Source organism: Octopus bimaculoides, chromosome 13, assembly GCF_046866305.1.
Source record: "Octopus bimaculoides isolate indiv1 chromosome 13, ASM4686630v1, whole genome shotgun sequence".
Classification (NCBI taxonomy): Eukaryota; Metazoa; Mollusca; class Cephalopoda; order Octopoda; family Octopodidae; genus Octopus; species Octopus bimaculoides.
In genome coordinates this window covers 49,775,488-49,793,184 of record NC_142940.1, presented here as the reverse complement: position 1 = coordinate 49,793,184, position 17,697 = coordinate 49,775,488, and the positions used below count along the sequence as shown (strand labels likewise).

Below are 17,697 nucleotides of genomic sequence, written 5' to 3'. Positions count from 1 at the left end.
GACATGAAGAGATAAAAACCAGAGAATGAGAATTTGAAGAGAGAGAGAGAGGGGGGTGGGGAGAAAAGGGACAGAAGAGAAAGGAGAGGGAGAGAAAGAAGGTGGGAAGAGAGAGAAATTTAAGAAGAGGGAATTACTGACTGATGAGAAAGCAGTGGGGTTTTAAAGTTAGAAGAGAATAACGGAACCTTTCCATGTTTCATTACCACTTCCCTTTGTTTATTTCACTCACACTAATCTCACACACACACACACACATATACACACAATTTCCAGAACTACAGACACACATGCACTGACAACAACAACAACAACAACAACACATATACATACACACACACACACACACAAACTTCATTTCCTGAGTTGTTCATTAACAACAAAAGATTGGTTCCAATCCCACACTACCATTCACTTATTCAGCAAACAGCGCCCTAACCCCACTCCAAACTACACTCATATATGCATCATACACTGTCCAGGCTTGCATTCTAGTTCCCATCAGTTAGATCCTAGGTCTTAGCAATTGCAAACATTTCCTAGCAGTGAAGTAAGTGAATGGCTGTGGCGACTAGAAACCAGTCTTCCGCTGGACCCCTAATTACTAGAGAAATGCAAAATGTACAGCAAATCCAATCGTATTTGCCACTATTATTATTATTATCATTATTATTATTATTATTATTATTATTGATCTCATTCTTTGTAAGCATCCATTTATGCTAAAGCGGATTGTCATGTACTTACTTCTTCATAACCTTTCAATGAGAGACGCGCAGCAATTTATTTATTTATTATTATTATTATTTTTATTTTATTTATTTGTCTTTTTTTTTTTTTTTTTTTTTTTTTTTTTTTAACATTAAATTAAGATTCTTGCTAAATCTCATGAGGTCACCGCCTCTCTTTTTCAGGTTGAAGGGAAGTGTTGATCAGGAGAAGTTAATTGTTTAGCTAGCAAACACGAGACAAGTTCTTGACTAACAAAGACGCGCATCAGCCAAGGCGCTAACTGCAAACCAATTTATTATGATAATGAGGAGAATTTCCCTGACACTGGTACATAGAAAGAAAGAAAGAAAGAAATAAAGAGAGAGAGAGAGAGAGAGAGAAAGAGAGAGAGAGAGATGTGGTCGCAGAGAGAAGCAAAGAAAGGTAGAGCAAGAGAAAACAACGGGGCGGGCGGAGGCAGTGGGTGATAAATCGAAAAAACGGTTTCTTCTATTTGTCTGACAAATCTTTTTTAGCTCCTTCTGCTGACAGAATTACAATTTCTTTATATTCTGTAGAATACTTACAACATTGAAAAGTCCACATAACCAGAGAATGAATATATGTTTAAATATCAATGAAAACGCGAGCACACACACTTGCATACGTATATTTGTTACATACATTTTGTGTGTGTGTGTGTGTGTGTGTGAAAACCAATTTATTTTCAATGTTATGAAAACAATAATATCGAAATTGTTTTCAAATTCTTGAATGAAATTCAAATTCCTAGAGCAGAAAATAAATTAGAAAATATTTAATCATTTTAACCCAAAACTATTAACTACTGTTTAGTAGTTCAATTGATTCCAAAGATTTTTCCATTGCATACTATCAAATACAATTTAATCTATTCCCTTTTTTTCGCTAACGAGGTTAATTATTTCATTGTTATCGCAGATTTCTTCAAAATTCAGGTAAATGACTCATCGTTGAAGTAATTTAATAAGATGCCAATGAAATAGTGTTAGAGAAAGAAAGAGAAATAGATAAATACAGAGAAAAATAAACAAAAACGTGAATTATATTAGGGAATGATTTGTTAAAAAGGAAACACATTTGAAACTGATTTTCAAAAGAGATTTATTTGTCTGTCTGTTGCTTTGCTATAATACACACACACACACGTGTGTGTTTGTGTGAGCGAGAGAGAGAGAGAGAGAGAGAGAGAGAGAGAGAGAGAGGGGAGAAGAGAAAGAGAAGAAGAAGAGAGAAAGAAGAAGAAGAAGAAGAAGAAGAGAGAGAGAGAGAGAGAGAGAGAGAGAGAGAGCGTGCGTGTATTACTTATTTTGCAGAGTCGAAGTTATGTCAATAATTGGTTTGTACAGGTATTCCATAGCGATGTCAGGATTACCAGGCTATCCGCCACAGCAAACGGTGAGCGAAAACCGATTCGACATATCTCCCTCTCTCTCTTTCTCTCTCTCTTTTGTGTCTCTCACACACCCTACACACATACAGTAAATACACTCACCTAAATATAGAATAAATAATGAAGATGCAGAGTAAAAAGAAAGTATGGTACATTAGAAATGGAAGCAATTACTTTGTCATACGTCGTCTGCACGATACAAAACTAACAAGAAAATAGAATCAAGGAATGTTAACTGAAAATATTAAAAGGAAAAATGGAAAACAGCAAAAGCAAAAAGAAAAAAAAAAGAATGACGACAAGAATTTTGATGTGTCCTTCCTTAGTCAGAGAAGTTGATGGACTCTAAGGCAAAGAAGGCAGTTGGAGGATTTTCATTTGTAGTTGAACGTGTCTTTATTCTTTACTTATGGTTTTGTTTTGGATCTATAGAGACATGATGAAGTTATAATATCTGCGATGACTCATGACAGATTCCAACCCTAGGTCATAAGCAGCTAAATCACACAAAGATTACACGTACACACTTATAAACACACACACGGCTGAATTAATTAAGAGTGTAAAGTGATATTTCCATTACCAACTGGACTAAGCCCAGTTTTTAGTGAGATCTTAGTCACGCGAATAATATATGATAAGAACCAAAAAGAAAAAAAATAGTTCACCAAAAGTTTATGGTTAAGGATTCTTTTCTGTGCTGCAGGCGTCTTTGTGTTGTTAGGAAGCTCGCACGGCAACCCCTTGATCCTGGGTTCGAGCCTACTGCGTGGCATCTTGGGCAAATGGCTTCTACTACAGACTAAGTTTGCTTAATAATTTGAGAATGGAATTTGATAGGAGTCTGCTGAAACCCATCACGCACGCACATATGCATGCATATGTATGTAAACAGACACGATTGTGACACACAAAGAGAAGAAAAAGCCGACAGCATGTGTATTTTTAATACCACCTTCAAGATCCAATGATCTAAATAAGAACATAATGTGACCATGCATGATTTTAGTATTTTTGATTGATGTCTTTCTATTCAAGCACAAAGCCACAAAGGTATAGAAAAATATTGGCCACAGTTGGATATAGATGAAAACTGGGCGAGCGAAAAGCAAAGACAACGCAAGTGGGATTCGAATTTAGAACGCAAATGGATGAGACTAAATATTGTTAGGAATTTATCCAACAAGTCACAATTTCCTCCGTTATTAGAATAACGATTTCTTACATCAGCACAGGGTCACAAATTCAGAGAAAAAGGAACTAGTATATTAATAGTAACCTTTTTTTATTATATCTCAGCCACGCCGCCAATGTTGTGTTCTTGAACGGGTTTAAATGCAAGGGCAACAAACAATATTGGAGCTTCAATGCAACTCGTTCCTCTTTAGTTTCGCTTGACGATATCCCCTACCATTACGCAGCACCTTTGAATGCCCTTTTTTCTGCTGGAGCGTAGCATAAAAAGTTGGGCAACTAACACTGGAGTTGTTTCCCTATCCTAGTCGGCGCAACATAGTTAACGTTATCAGTAGGTCTACAAATTACGCCGATCCACTACTCTAATTAAAATGCAGTAAAACTAAAATAAAGCAAATTTAGTATGGTGTGTAAAAGGAAAGAAGCAATGCCGGGAGTTATAATTCGCATGAAGGTATTTGCTCAACTTCTTAGCCAAATTATTTTGTGTCATAATGTAAACTTCCGGACTTTTGGATTAAATATTTAACTTTACATTGCTGATCGCCCGAGATATTACGTCGTAATCGACAAGGCAGCTTTGACAATAATTGCAGCCTAACACCATATATCTTACTTCTGTACTAGAGTAAATCATCTCTAGTACTTTATAATAATTAAGCAGGGCTCCCGTCATCACCGCCGCCACTAACCACGTCCACGCTCTTCTGGGAAGCAATATTTAAAATCCTAATGAGCTGAAGCTGAAATAGTCTGCAGGTACATTAAGGTAATTAATTAGATCGAGATTTAAAAGCTCATTTCAACCAAACGAAACAGTTCGCCAACAGATACAACTGCCACCCCCACCTCTCATCCCTATCATCACCCCACCCCTTTTCCATACGTCATAATTCATCTTAAAGTTCCAATTACCAATCCTCGCAATGAAAACATCAGTTTTAATCTGTCATTTGACAGTGTTTAGTTTGTGTAAGCATAACCGATAGCCGCCATACAACTCAGGTATCATAATGAAAACAAACAAGAATACACTCACTCATTCACTTATAGTGCTTACTAACTTTGAAAACGCTTTTCGTTTTCCCTTTATGTCTAATACTTTATCGCAAAAGAATGTCTATATATTTCTCTTTCGTCGTCTGTTGTAGCTTGCTAACAACAACCACACATATTACATATACGCACATGAATATGTATGTATGTATGTATGTATGTGTGTGCATGCACATACACACAGACCCTAACTATAACTAAGACCAACTTTAATCTAAATAAGCGGGGAATCTCTCAAAATTTTAGTATCGCCACTAATAAATACAGTATAAATAATGCATGTAAACACGCGGTACACTCAACGCTTAGTGTGGTCGCGTTGTGAACTAGACTGACGGCGACGAGAATTTCAAATTCCCCTTCGTAATTTAAAGGCGCCGGACTATCAGTTGACGGAAAATCAGTGGCGCGCGCGTGTGTAAAATACGCGCACATCTTTAGGTAACACATATAACATAAAATAATCGCACACATACATAATTTAATAAACTAAGTAAGATAGCAATATACACTACAGGAAGAAGCGGAGAAATAGTGGGAGACACAACAACAAATTGGATAGAATGCGTAAATTCAAGGATATGCAGTTTCTCAGGCAAACAAAACTTGCAATTGTGTATACTCTAAAGGGGATCTGCAAGTTGATTTCTAAGCTTCTAAATGTAACGATGTGAAGACACGTGGTTTAGTGGTTAGAGTATTCGGCTCGCGATCCTAACGTAGTGAATTCGATTCCTGGCGGCGCACTGTGTCATTGAGCAAGACACATTATTTCACGTTGCTCGTGTCTGCTCAGCTGGCAAAATGAGTAATTAAGTACTCAACTGGTACTTAATTTATCGACGCCGAAAGGATGAAAGGCAAAAGTCGACCTCGGCGGAATTTGAACTCAGAACATAGTGGCAGACGAAATACCGCTAAGCATTTCTCCCAGTGTGTTAACGATTCTGCCAGCTCGCTGCCCTTACCCCTGTAATCGACGGAATGCCTGTAAAATGTAACGAGATTTCCCAGTCCTTTGGATACCATTTAGCCAGTGGCGGCTCATAGACGAAATTAGTGCAGGGGCTGCTTCAGAAAATTTTTAGCCGTTGTTTTAATACTGTGTAAAAGGAAACAAACATATAAAAAGAAAATTTATACATAAACTTGATCGGTTCGCGTTTTAGCCACTGCCGGCTGTAAATGTGCCTTATTTTTCAATTTTTATTGAGGGTTAAACAATTTTTATATAAACAAAATTCGTTTTGCAGACTGACAGATGTCAGTTTTGTATCCCGGTTAATGAATAAAAATTACATTTTTGTCTATCTTAAAACACCTAACGCTATCCCCATTCAACTTCGTACTGAACTGGAAACTTCTGGTACTTCTCGTTCACTAAAAGAAGCAGCTTTGCGGGGTCGCTTTTGTGTACTACTGGTAACATGTAATCCAGTGTACGGTACCACTACTAGGGTCGAGTCATCAACTATGAAATTGATATCTTTACTTGGCTGCTCTGGTGTAGAGGGTTGCAAAAAGTCTAACAGAACAAAGTCAAGGACAGCCAAGCTGCTCTCCCATTTACTTTTGTATCTCGACCACTAGCGTAGCAAGAGGGTGTGCCGTCCCGGGGCAGCCCTTCCGTTTGCCGACCCCGGACCCCACAAAAAACATATATTGCCTACAGCAATAGCCTACAAGAGAATGAAAAGAGCCGCCCAGGGTAGACCACCCCACCTCACTCCAGCTACGCTAGTGATCTCGACTGTATATTTCTTGCCAGAACATTTATCTAAAAGTGGAGTAGCTAGGGTCCCTTAACCGTGGTGAAGGTGACTTATCTGCGCCAACCTGCTACTTTGTGACTAAAAAAAAACAAAGATCAGTGGAATAAACTCACAGGAAAATGAGTTGTGACAGCTTAAAAGGGGGTTTCAGAGACTGGATTTCTTGCAGCTGGAAAGATGGACGGCTTGGTTTGGTTACAGTGAAGGTGGTGATACTACGAAACGTGCATCCACAACACCATTATAAAATTTTATTGCTCCTGAATCTGAAGCGCTTGTTGCTGTTGCAGCTGCCGGGGCCACATGCAGGTCTATGATGGTAAAATTCTTCCATTTACATAAATTCCTCGCTCATGAGCATAAACAGTAGGTGTAATATAGGCACTAACAATGGCAACAATTCTCTGGTCACCTCTATCTTCTGTTGCTGTTGCTCTTTAAAAAAAAATAACCATCAAAGATCTACGACTGAAAGATATCTAGAGGGATCAAGTGATCCACAGTTGAAAGAAAGGATAGCTATTATCGAATTCAGAAAATTCAGAATACACATGTATACCTATTTCTATTTAAATTCAGAAACATCCTGCTGGAATATATATTCATTTTGATTTTGTGGGATTTTTAAAAAATTAAAATAAATGCCGCATTTTCATTCAAGCGAGAAATTATATTTTTTACATCTAAAATAGTAATGCAGTTTCAAAGAAATAAATGCACAAAATCAAAAATTCAGCAAAATAATGTATTTAGCTTTTTCATCAAGATAGATTTTAATTTCCAAATCATGAACAAATTCTATAGAGTTAATATTGATAAGTTCAAAGAGGGAAAATTAAACTCCAGCAAAAATAATGATTGGTCCTGCAAAACATGCCTTACGCTGATAATATCGTAAATTCAGCAAGACAGACTATTAGTTTTTCCTGTAATGAAATGTATTAATTTCAAAGTGTGATACCGTAGTTAAAAAGGTTCGGTTCCACTACGCGATGGGTACCTTGGGTAGGTGATGACTACTGTTGACTCGGCTTAACCAAAATCGTGTAAAATTTGGTAGAGAACAACTGTGCAGACACACAGATGTGTGTGCGTGTGTGCACTTGTCTGTATCAGCGAGGAAGAGCAGAGTCGGTGTGTCGAACAAAACTATAATATGATATTTAGTTACGTTCTATTCTATAAGGTTGACTTACCCAATTATACTTCCCAGACGAAGTACAGGAATCGATATAATTGCCTAAAATCCGCCAAAGCGATGCCCCAGCATAGCCATCTTTCAATGACAGAATCCAGTAAAGGAAGAAAGTTCATAACTATAGCATCAGTAGTAGAATTCATTCAATAATTTAAGGAAGTAGGCGGCGAGCTGGCAGAAACGTTAGCACGCCGGTCGAAATGCTTAGCGGTATTTCGTCTGTCTTTACGTTCTGAGTTCAAATTCCGCCAAGGTCGACTTTGCCTTTCATCCTTTCGGGGTAGATAAATTAAGTACCAGTTGTGTACTGGGATCGATCAAATCGACTGGCCCCCCTCTCGCAGAATTTTGGGCCTTGTGGAACCCAAATATCGGGTTTCTTAACCAGTCCAATGCATTTTAAATGATTTTCAATTGTTGTGTGTGATACATTTAACCTCTCTGCAATCTCTCGCACAATTATATGACAATCAGATTCAATTATGGCTTCGATTCGGTCGTCATCTTTGAGTGAAAAATCTCCAGAACAGAACTTTTAAAACCATTTCTGAGACGTGCGTTCTGTTAAGCAATCAACACCATAAACTTCAAATATCTCTTTGTGAGCCTCAGCAGCTTTCTTGCCTTTACGGAAATAAAAAATGCAAAATATGGCGAAAATGTTCGTTTTTACACTCCATCTTAAAAATGACACTGAACTAACAGCTGTAAACAAAATTACGCGCAACCTGTTTCTAGCTTAAGCTAAAAGTAATGGCTATTGAAAGTCAAAAGGAAAAGTCATAACATTAAAAAAAGTCATTAAAAAATGGTAACTATTTTCGAAAAACGAAATTACTTTCTTGCCAACCCAATATCTTTCTATCTATACCTCTGTCCTGGCCTCTACTTCACTGCTATACCCTTCTGTCCCTTCCTCCTTGTTCCACTTCCTCCCTCCACCATCCTCTCTGCTCTCGTGTGACCTGTGGTCAACTTTCTTTTCACTCCAGCCGCTGTGAAGGCAAGACGAACTACTAGCGTTCTACCTCAGATTTGCGTTTGGTCGTGCGGCTTTTGAATGTTGTTTTCACTGTCCATTTTTTCCTGTCTTGGTTTGTGTTTGCCACCTTGGAATCCTCTGTGTAGTGGGTTGATCCACTACTCAGGAAGAGACTATTCTAGAGTACGTTCTGTCTTATCTTCGAAACGTCTAGATAGAATAGAGACAGCTGATGAAGGGATATTCCAAGTGGCTTTCCGTTTTCCTATGTGTTCGTTCCGTTGTCTGTAGTTTATTGTTCTAACGTCCTGTACCCTGATATGCATATATATACACATGTAGATGTAAGTATGTACATATATGTGTGTATACATGTATATATATTCCTTGTATTATATATATATATATATATATATATATATATATATAATACAAATAATAAATGAGTATATGCATATATACGTACATGTATGTACATACTTACATCTGCCTGTATATATAGATGCATATCTGAGTACAGGACATTGCAAACAAAGCGTAGACAAAATGATAAACGAGTACAGAAAACACACAGGCCACATAGAGAACATCTCCTGCATCAGCTCCCCCCATTCTAACACAGGCGTATAAACAATATCTTATTAACATTATTCCAGTTCTCTTTCTGAAGATTCGAAAGAAGAAACTGTAGCAATATTATCATTTGTTTGTACATAGTACAATTTTGTTATATTTGATACTAAATTTTTAACTGATGAGTCCCAAAAGTTTATCCCCGCCATAAATAATAGCCTGTTTTGGAAAATTCATTATTCTATTCTCGTATAGATATTTCTCACTTGTGTTCATTTGATATATATATATATATATATATATATATATATATATATATATATATATATATACATACACACACCATAACTTTGTTTTTTAAGCATATCGCATGTACTAGAAACTTACGAGGCGTTTGACAAATATAAAAACAAAATCCAGTTTATTTTTAGTAAATCGTTAAGCAGTTCACTTCTGATTAATTAATGGAATTTAAACTGTCTTAGCGAAGAAAATAATATGTTTACATATTTGATTGGACAAAGTGCCTAAGCTGAAATCTGCTTATCATGATTGGTGACAAAAAAAGTTTTTAAATGTTTGCCATATATTAATGTCGACGAATCAGTAATATGACGACATAGATGAACTTGTCCACTGGCGCATGTCTATTTACAGGCCAATATTGTTTCTAATTACTACTGTAAAAATATACGACATGGAAAGACCTTAGCTAAAAAACAATTAGTTAAGAATTAAAATAGCAGTCTTGTATTTGAAATATTGTTTTTCTAATGGAACATTCGAATATTTCCGATAAATTACTTTTCAACACTTGTTAATTTAGTAACGAAAATTCATTTTTTTAAATCTAGTTTTTTTTCTTCAATCGTTCGGGTGCGTAAAAAGTAAGTCTCTTGGGTACATTTATCAAGGTTTCAAATTAGTAAGATGAAACTTAATGACGTGCGCTTTAAGAAACAAGCCTTCTCCCTTTGCTACCTCAGAGGCTTAACGAAGTTGGCCAACCACGTCAGAACTCGTGCGGGGTGGGAGCTTAAAATAACAGGAAAATGGGCACACGTGTAAAAGAGATTTTCCCTATGTAAACACAGTCTTCATTGGTTCTTGACGAGTGTGATTTGTACAATACGGAAAATAATGGCTCTCATATTTATTAAGGTGCAGGTGAGGAAACACTGACTCGAGTTTGATTACAACGAGCCAACAAGGAAACAAACCTCTGCACGAATACTCGATCTGCTAGAAATAGCAGTAAAATCTTCAAATTACACCCTGCAGTCATTAAAAGAAAAGGGATCATTATAGTTGGATTGTCTTTGTTATTTTTTCGAAGCAATAACTCTTTTTACTTGGTCAGACATGAAAGAACATGTCTTACCATACATCGACTTTTAAGATTAATGCCTCACAAATACTGAAAAGACAGGTAATAACTGTGTTGATTGTTTGAGAATAAACGAAGCAACTGTGGTAGGAAAGACTATGGAGGTGAAATTCCATAATTTAAGAGAATTCAGGCAAAAAGTTGAGATATTCAACTTTTTTTTGAACGGTCTAACGTGTGAATGTGAAACAACCTTAACCTAGAATCGAAACAAAAATCGCAGATTTGGTCCGTGTCAACATACAACAACGATTTGTAAGAGACAAAAATAGCATCTTAGTCTACTTAAGCATCGGTATTACCGCAATACAAATTCTTAAGCCATGGTTAACAGAGAGACAGATCTGTCTGCATTCATACGTGAGCTGAAGTCTGTGTATTTACAAGAATGGTTTAATGCTGAGCAAGCAGATCCTTGAATAATGGTGTATGTGTGAGTGTATGTGTAATCCATTCCCTTGAAAACAAACTTGATGTTTGTGTTTTGGGAGATATTTGGTGTGTGTGTGTGTGTATACGTGCCCATATGTATGTGTGTTACAGTCACACACCAAGCACAGCATGTATTCTTCGCAGCTCGATATCAAATATCAAAAATATTGTCTTTTGGATTATATTATCGGATTTATTGTGGAAATACTTGGTAAAAGTAGTTTACTTTTGCTTCGCCCCAGAAAAACAAAGAACAAAAAACAGACAACAATATAGTTTCAACATAGTACGGTTTCTGTGGTAAATTATTTTAAGACCTGATTTAACGGCAAGAAAGAAAAAAAAGAGCAAAAATAGTCCGACACAGGCTCAGTATAAAAAAAGCAGGCAGGATGCCATCACATTTTGAGCAAATAAAGAAAGTGTTTGCTAAAATGGTTAGCTAAGGAAGAAGCCACAAACAGAATTGTTGTTGCAAGCACTAAACTGTTATTTAAAATTTTCTGAAGTACCGAGTAAAAAGGGGAGGAGAGGAAATAGTTAAACACTGTATTCAATTTTTCAATGTTTTTCTACTCTTCTATCGCAATTTTTATTTCATATATCTATTTTCAAAACCTCTCCAAATTATTAAAACAAACAAAACACTCATTTACATCCAACCAGCTAATTTCAAAATAGAAATAATTAAGTTGTGCGTGTAATAATACATTTCTCCACATATATAGGGGTTTGTTTTGTAGATTGAATAAAATCATAGATGACTGGTGACTCGTACTTATTTTACAGGCCTTGGGTGGATGAAAATCAAAATTGACAGTCGCAATCTGGACTTAAGATGCAAAACTGGTAAAAGAAAATATATGATATACAGAATTCTTCATATTTATCTCTTCCTTCTACAGTTTCTGTCACTCTACTTCCTCATATCCCTAAATAAAATAATTCTTTGTTATAGCCACAAGGTCCGAATCTTTTTCTTCTTCTGTGGTGAGATGCTGTCAATAACGTCAACCCAAGTACCCAAATGTTACTTAATTTATCGACCTCGAAAGGATAAAGGACAAAGTCGAACTTGGAGGCATTTGAACTCAGAACGAAAAACTGGAAGAAATGCTGCTAAACATTTTGTCCGTCACGGTATCAATTCAGCCAGCTCGCTGCTTCATCCTTCAATTAATAATCACGAAACGTACAACGAAACTTTAACACTTTATATTTCAATAATAATATTAAGAAATAATGCAAGATTGAATATGGCGGTATAAGCGTGTTTTAAAAGACTCTTCTTCCATGAAGTAATTGTTTCAGTTTCAACGTAATTGTTATTACGACTCTTCCATGATGTAATTGTTTCAGTTTTAACGTACTGTCTCATATTAAGTCACTGAGCAAACAAGTACAACTCCGAAATAAATGAATAATATTCACATGAAATAATTATAAGAGGTTAGTCACCTCAGTTGTTTTCTTTATTCATAGAACATTTATAGAATAATGTTGTAAATGTATCCATAATACCGAAGTTAATTAGGGACTCTGTGGACTGGCAATAAATTATGAATGATAGGGGTTCAGTTAAGAACAACCTCTACAAAAGATTATTACTTTATCTCATATCACTTACATCATTGATAGCTTTGAGAACGGCATGAACGTCACACAATCTAATTTCGTGCATATGCTTGTAACGGATATTCTTCTGGGGGGAAAGTAATGTGTGTCATAGCGTTAAACTTTCGAACAAAATATGCGACCAGCTTTCGATTCCCATTTGGAGCCATTTCACATCGTTTACATGTCTAATGTCCCCGAGAAAGATATGAACATCATATAACTTTATTTCTTCTCCCCTATAAATCTGAAGTCTTCTATTTATTGTGTAAGAAATCAATATTATTATCAAGACGGCCTCTATGGAATATAACCAGCTGCTTGTGATCTTCTATCGGTTCTCGGCTGATTACAATCTGTACTGTATATTTTGTAATCTTGGGAAATAAATATTTTATCTTTTACAATCTCAAGAGAAACCAAACACCTAAATGACGAAATATCAGCTGCGTGCTGCGAGTGAAAGTAGTTTGCTAATTCAGGGTTTGACACCACTAAAGGATTAGTTTGGGGACTTCCTGCAATTCAGGTTCCTGAAGAAGCAGAGATACCGAATGAAATTACTAACAGAAGTAGAAAAACAATAATAAATCATAAGAGCAGACTGAGAATTTCTCTTCCTTCCTTTCTTCTTTTTCTCTCGTAACGTGAAGGGAAAGTGTAAATTGTTCCGAATTAAAAAGAGAGAATGAAATCGAACCTAAGACTGCGAGAGCTCAGCATTTATTTAATGAAGCATATTGAAGCCGGTCATTAATTATTTATTCCAACCAAAAAGCCAAACACACACACATCAAAACAAGGCCACAAGAAGAAAACTTTAGTCCCTGTTCGACTCTAATTTGATTAGAAGTTAATCCGGCTAAATCCTTGGATAAGATTGCATGACTATCCTATCATTTTGACAGTTTGTAATTTCAATGACTTAAGAAGTGATGATATAAAAAACGAAAGAAACAGGGAAAGGTTAGAAAAAAAGATAAAACACACAGGCATACACGCATCAGTAGTATGTAGCGAATGACACCGACTACAAACACCCCGCCTTTCTAACCGCTTCAAATATATCATTTCGAAAAAGACCCCAGGGGTTAATGGATGCTGTTGTGATTGACATTTCTATATTTACTGCTCCTGCTTTACAAATGCTCCATGTTTTCTTTCCACCAAACATTTGGCAGCTATCTCTGCCCAGTCCCCACTCCATCCAACTTATCCCCTTTCTACTACTGTTCCTTACAAAAGTAAACTTTAAAAATATCATCGATACGTTACAAAATAACTGAACTTGATTAGGTTGATAAATGCGCGCACGCACACACACGCACTCGGACAATGTACAGATGCAATGTACATGTATATTCATGCTATGATACACTATGAACACATACACAGATTTCATTAAAGTTTTAGGCATCCGTAAAAACCATAAAGACTCGCATATATATATATATATATATATATATATATATATATATATATGTGTGTGTGTGTGTGTGTGTGTGTAACGTGAGCACACACGCACCCTCATATATTACACATGCAAGTAAACACATAAAACATTTAAACAGAAATAAGACAATGTTTAAAAAATACAAGCATCTCTCTCTTTCTCATTCTCACCCTCTTTCTCATTCTCATTCTCTTTCTCACACATGCACACATACTTTCCCTTTCTCTCTCTCTCTCTCCCCTAAATTAAAATTAAAAATTTAAGCAAAGTCCAAGCATTGCTAAAGGATACTCTCAAGAGTCCTAATTTGGAAGGGATTTTAACCTTTTTAAAATTTGGGTCATAATTAGAGGACATTTTTGGCATTCTAGACTAACAAATATTAATTTATGCTCACTCTCTCACTCTCTCTCTCTCTCTCTCTCTCTCTCTCTCTAAATTGTTATTTCCTAAAATGTTTAAAATTTAAAATAAGTTGTCTTTCGGTTTATTCCCAATGTTCAGATGGAGACTTATCCATGACAGCAAGCCAGGGGACATACAGAAATGCACAGACAAAGGGAAAGGGCAACTGTCAGACGAGCATAGGCAATGTGGAATATTTGACAAACATTTTTTATTCATAAACTTTAAAAACAAAAAACAAAAAAACAAAAAAATTTACTTCATTTAATTTAACTATCCATGGGTCACAAACAAAGGAATCCACTGGGCGCTGGGTAGAAAAAAACTGGATGTAAAATATTTTAATTATATAATGAAACTTGAGATGACACAAGGGTTGAATAGGAAGATGAAGAAACGAGAGAATAAATAGAACACAGTGAATGGGAAAACGGTAATGAAAAAAAGAAATAATGGAATACTAAATGATATTGCTGAATTAAAATTTCAAATATTCAAGAATATGTGAGATGAAAATGAATTTTATAACCAAGAAGAATGTTGGACTAACGGCGAAAATTATGAGTGATTAATCACCAGTGTTAGCCTCAAGAGTCGCAGGTGATTGACATGGTAAGGACAACTCACCAAACAGTCAATGGTTCGCGTTCTGCTAACAGTGCTGTGGTATGCTATGACCTCTTTTATTTTTTCCTGAACCCTAAGATTCATAAGGTGGACTACTCGGTTCCCATGACGAATAAGTAGTCGAGATTACAGCATTCCCCCACATCCCACATCAAGGGATGCCGGCCCGTTGCAGAGTTCAAGGCAACCAATTTTGAGGGAGGGACAAGCCGATTGACCCCCCCCCCACCAGTACTTGATTGGTACTCTGAAAGGATGAAATGCAAATTTATCTTCTACAAGATTTAAACACAAAATCGAAAGAGCCAATCTACCTTGAGCATTTTGTTCGCCGTGCTAACAATTCTGTCAGCTAGCCACCTTATACTATATCGCAAATGTGAAAGACGCAGTTCACCTAACTGTAAATAGGTACAATGAGGAGGAAGAAAACCACTAAACAGTCAACTGATAAACATATTTTGTTAGCTTTCAATGTTGAGCTCATTTTTTCGTGAGGTCTGAAAATAAAACAAATCCAGTATATCCTTCGTTGACTCACATAAAATCTAAAGCTTCAATACTATTCCAGCAAATTAAGCAATCTATCTTGTGATACTTAGTTACGTTCCTTTACGTTTCCGTTCGATCTCCTGTCAAGGTCGATTAAATTTATTGTACTCGCTTGTCTAAAACGTAACTTTGAGCCTGTGTGAGCCATTATTATTAATATTAGCGATGTGACAAAATGTTTGACAGTATTTCTTTTGGCACTTTAGGTTCTGAGTTTCAACGCCGCCGAAGTCGACTTTGCCTTTCATCCTTTTGGGGTCGATAAAATAAGTACCAGTTGAGTTACAGGGATCGATGTATTTCCGGCTTTGTGCCTATAGTAGAAGTGCTTACCGGCATGTCGTTCGTCTTTGCGTTCTGAGTTCAAATTCCGTCGAGGTCAACTTTGCCTTTCATCCTGTCAGGGTCCGTAAAATAAGTACCATTTAAGCATTAAGGCCGATGAAATAAGTACCAGTTGCGCACTGAGGTTTATGTAATCGATTACACTCCTCCCACCCAAAATTTCAAACATCATGTCCATTGTAGAAAGGATTATTCGTAGTGTATAAGCTCCGGGTAAAAAATAGTTTTCTTCCAGGATTAATATGTGGAAGTGGATTTTTTGTGTTAGGATTTCCTTCTTCACCAAGGGACTAACGGTAGAACTGGGGGGTCTACCTCATTACCTGGGGTAGCAGCAAGGTCTGTCTTTAGACATTTTTTAAAGCTGCTACTTATTTTGACATTTGCAACATTTACACGTTGCGAGACGGCTATCTCAAGATTTCACTACTACAGTGTTGATACACTCCGTCGCTTACGACGTCGAGTTTCCAGTTGATCCGATCAACGGAACAGCCTGGTCGTGAAATTAACGTGCAAGTGGCTGAGCACTCCACAGACACGTGTACCCTAAACGTAGTTCTCGAAGATATTCAGTGTGACAAGGCTGACCCTTTGAATTACAGGTACAACAGAAACAGGAAGAAAGAGTGAGAGAAAGTTGTGGTGAAAGAGTACAGCAGGGTTTGCCACCATCCCCTGCCGGAGCCTCGTGGAGCTTAAGGTGTTTTCGCTCAATAAACACTCACAACGCCCGGTCTGGGAATCGAAACCGCGATCCTATGACCGCGAGTCCACTGCTCTAACCACTGGGCCATTGCGCCTCCACAGTACCAACATAAAGAAGTAATAAACAACAGCATTATGTTTTACTATGCTTCGATTTAGTTTTTATAGAATTAGTTTTCATGCAAGGAAAAGAATAACGGGTTTTCTGTTATACCGGAAAATGAATAATGCGTTGTAAGAGAGAAGTGTAAAATGGCCCACGCAACTAACCAGTAAAATCATATAAACAAATAAATGTCTAAATAAATAATCGGACAATATAATCAAGGATTGAACTCGCTAATTTAGTAAAGATCCTCAGAAGGTCAGAGTGACATCGCTTCGAGAATATTCATTACAAACAAATCTTTAAAGACTTCCCCACCCCTTTTTAAAATTAAATTCCACAAGGCAGGAAGGAAAAAAATGGAAAATAGAGAACTTTTAATGCTGAAATCGCAAAATAAAGATATAAAATATAAAAGATCTGAAAAGATAATGGCAGGTGAGGAGGCGGGGGAGGGGGAGAGAAAGAAGAAGCAAAATGATGCCTATACTATAGCTTACACTTCACAGGGAGACGGAATTAGATTGAGTTGTTGACAGTGTAACTTAAACCTTGGAGCACACCTTTGGGCAGAGAGACACGAAAAAGTAATGAAGGATATTGGTGGCGGAGATAATCCAAGGGTTAACTAAAATAGAAGTTTTATTTTTCCTCCCTTGAATTTTCTATTTTCGCTATTATTATTATTATTATTATTATTATTATTATTATTATTATTATTATTATTATTATTATTATTATTTTCTTTCTATTTGTTTACACTTCATTTGAAAACTGTCCTGGCAACAAGCAAAACACCGAAAAATGAATTCAATAATAATAATAATAATAATAATAATAAAGAAACGGAGGTAGGGTTTTAAGATTGATGTGTGTATGTGAGTGAGTATGGGGGGGGAGTGATCAGTGTTTACATAACTTCTCTAGCTTCATTACCCTTGGCAATAATACGAAAGAAACATCAAGAAGTCCTAACCACAGATGTCTATTGCGAAGGCAAAGGGGGAAAAAAAAACACGAAAACAAATAAATGTGTAGAGTGAGATTATGTGGTAAGCTATACAGGATAAAAAAAAATCAAGGAAACCTATAGTATGAAGAGGAAAAGAACAGCATTGAAAACTCTCAAGGTGCGTGTGTGTGTGTA

General features: G+C 36.5%; 1 long non-coding RNA gene across 1 annotated transcript; it reads left to right on the top strand.

Annotated features, from left to right (window-relative positions):
* Positions 1 to 9,350: 9,350 nt before the first annotated feature.
* LOC149132911 (uncharacterized) lies at positions 9,351 to 11,814 on the top strand. Its single transcript, XR_016244038.1, has 2 exons — positions 9,351 to 11,589; positions 11,699 to 11,814. It is a non-coding gene; the product is annotated as an uncharacterized LOC149132911 (long non-coding RNA).
* The last annotated feature ends 5,883 nt before the right edge of the window (positions 11,815 to 17,697 follow it).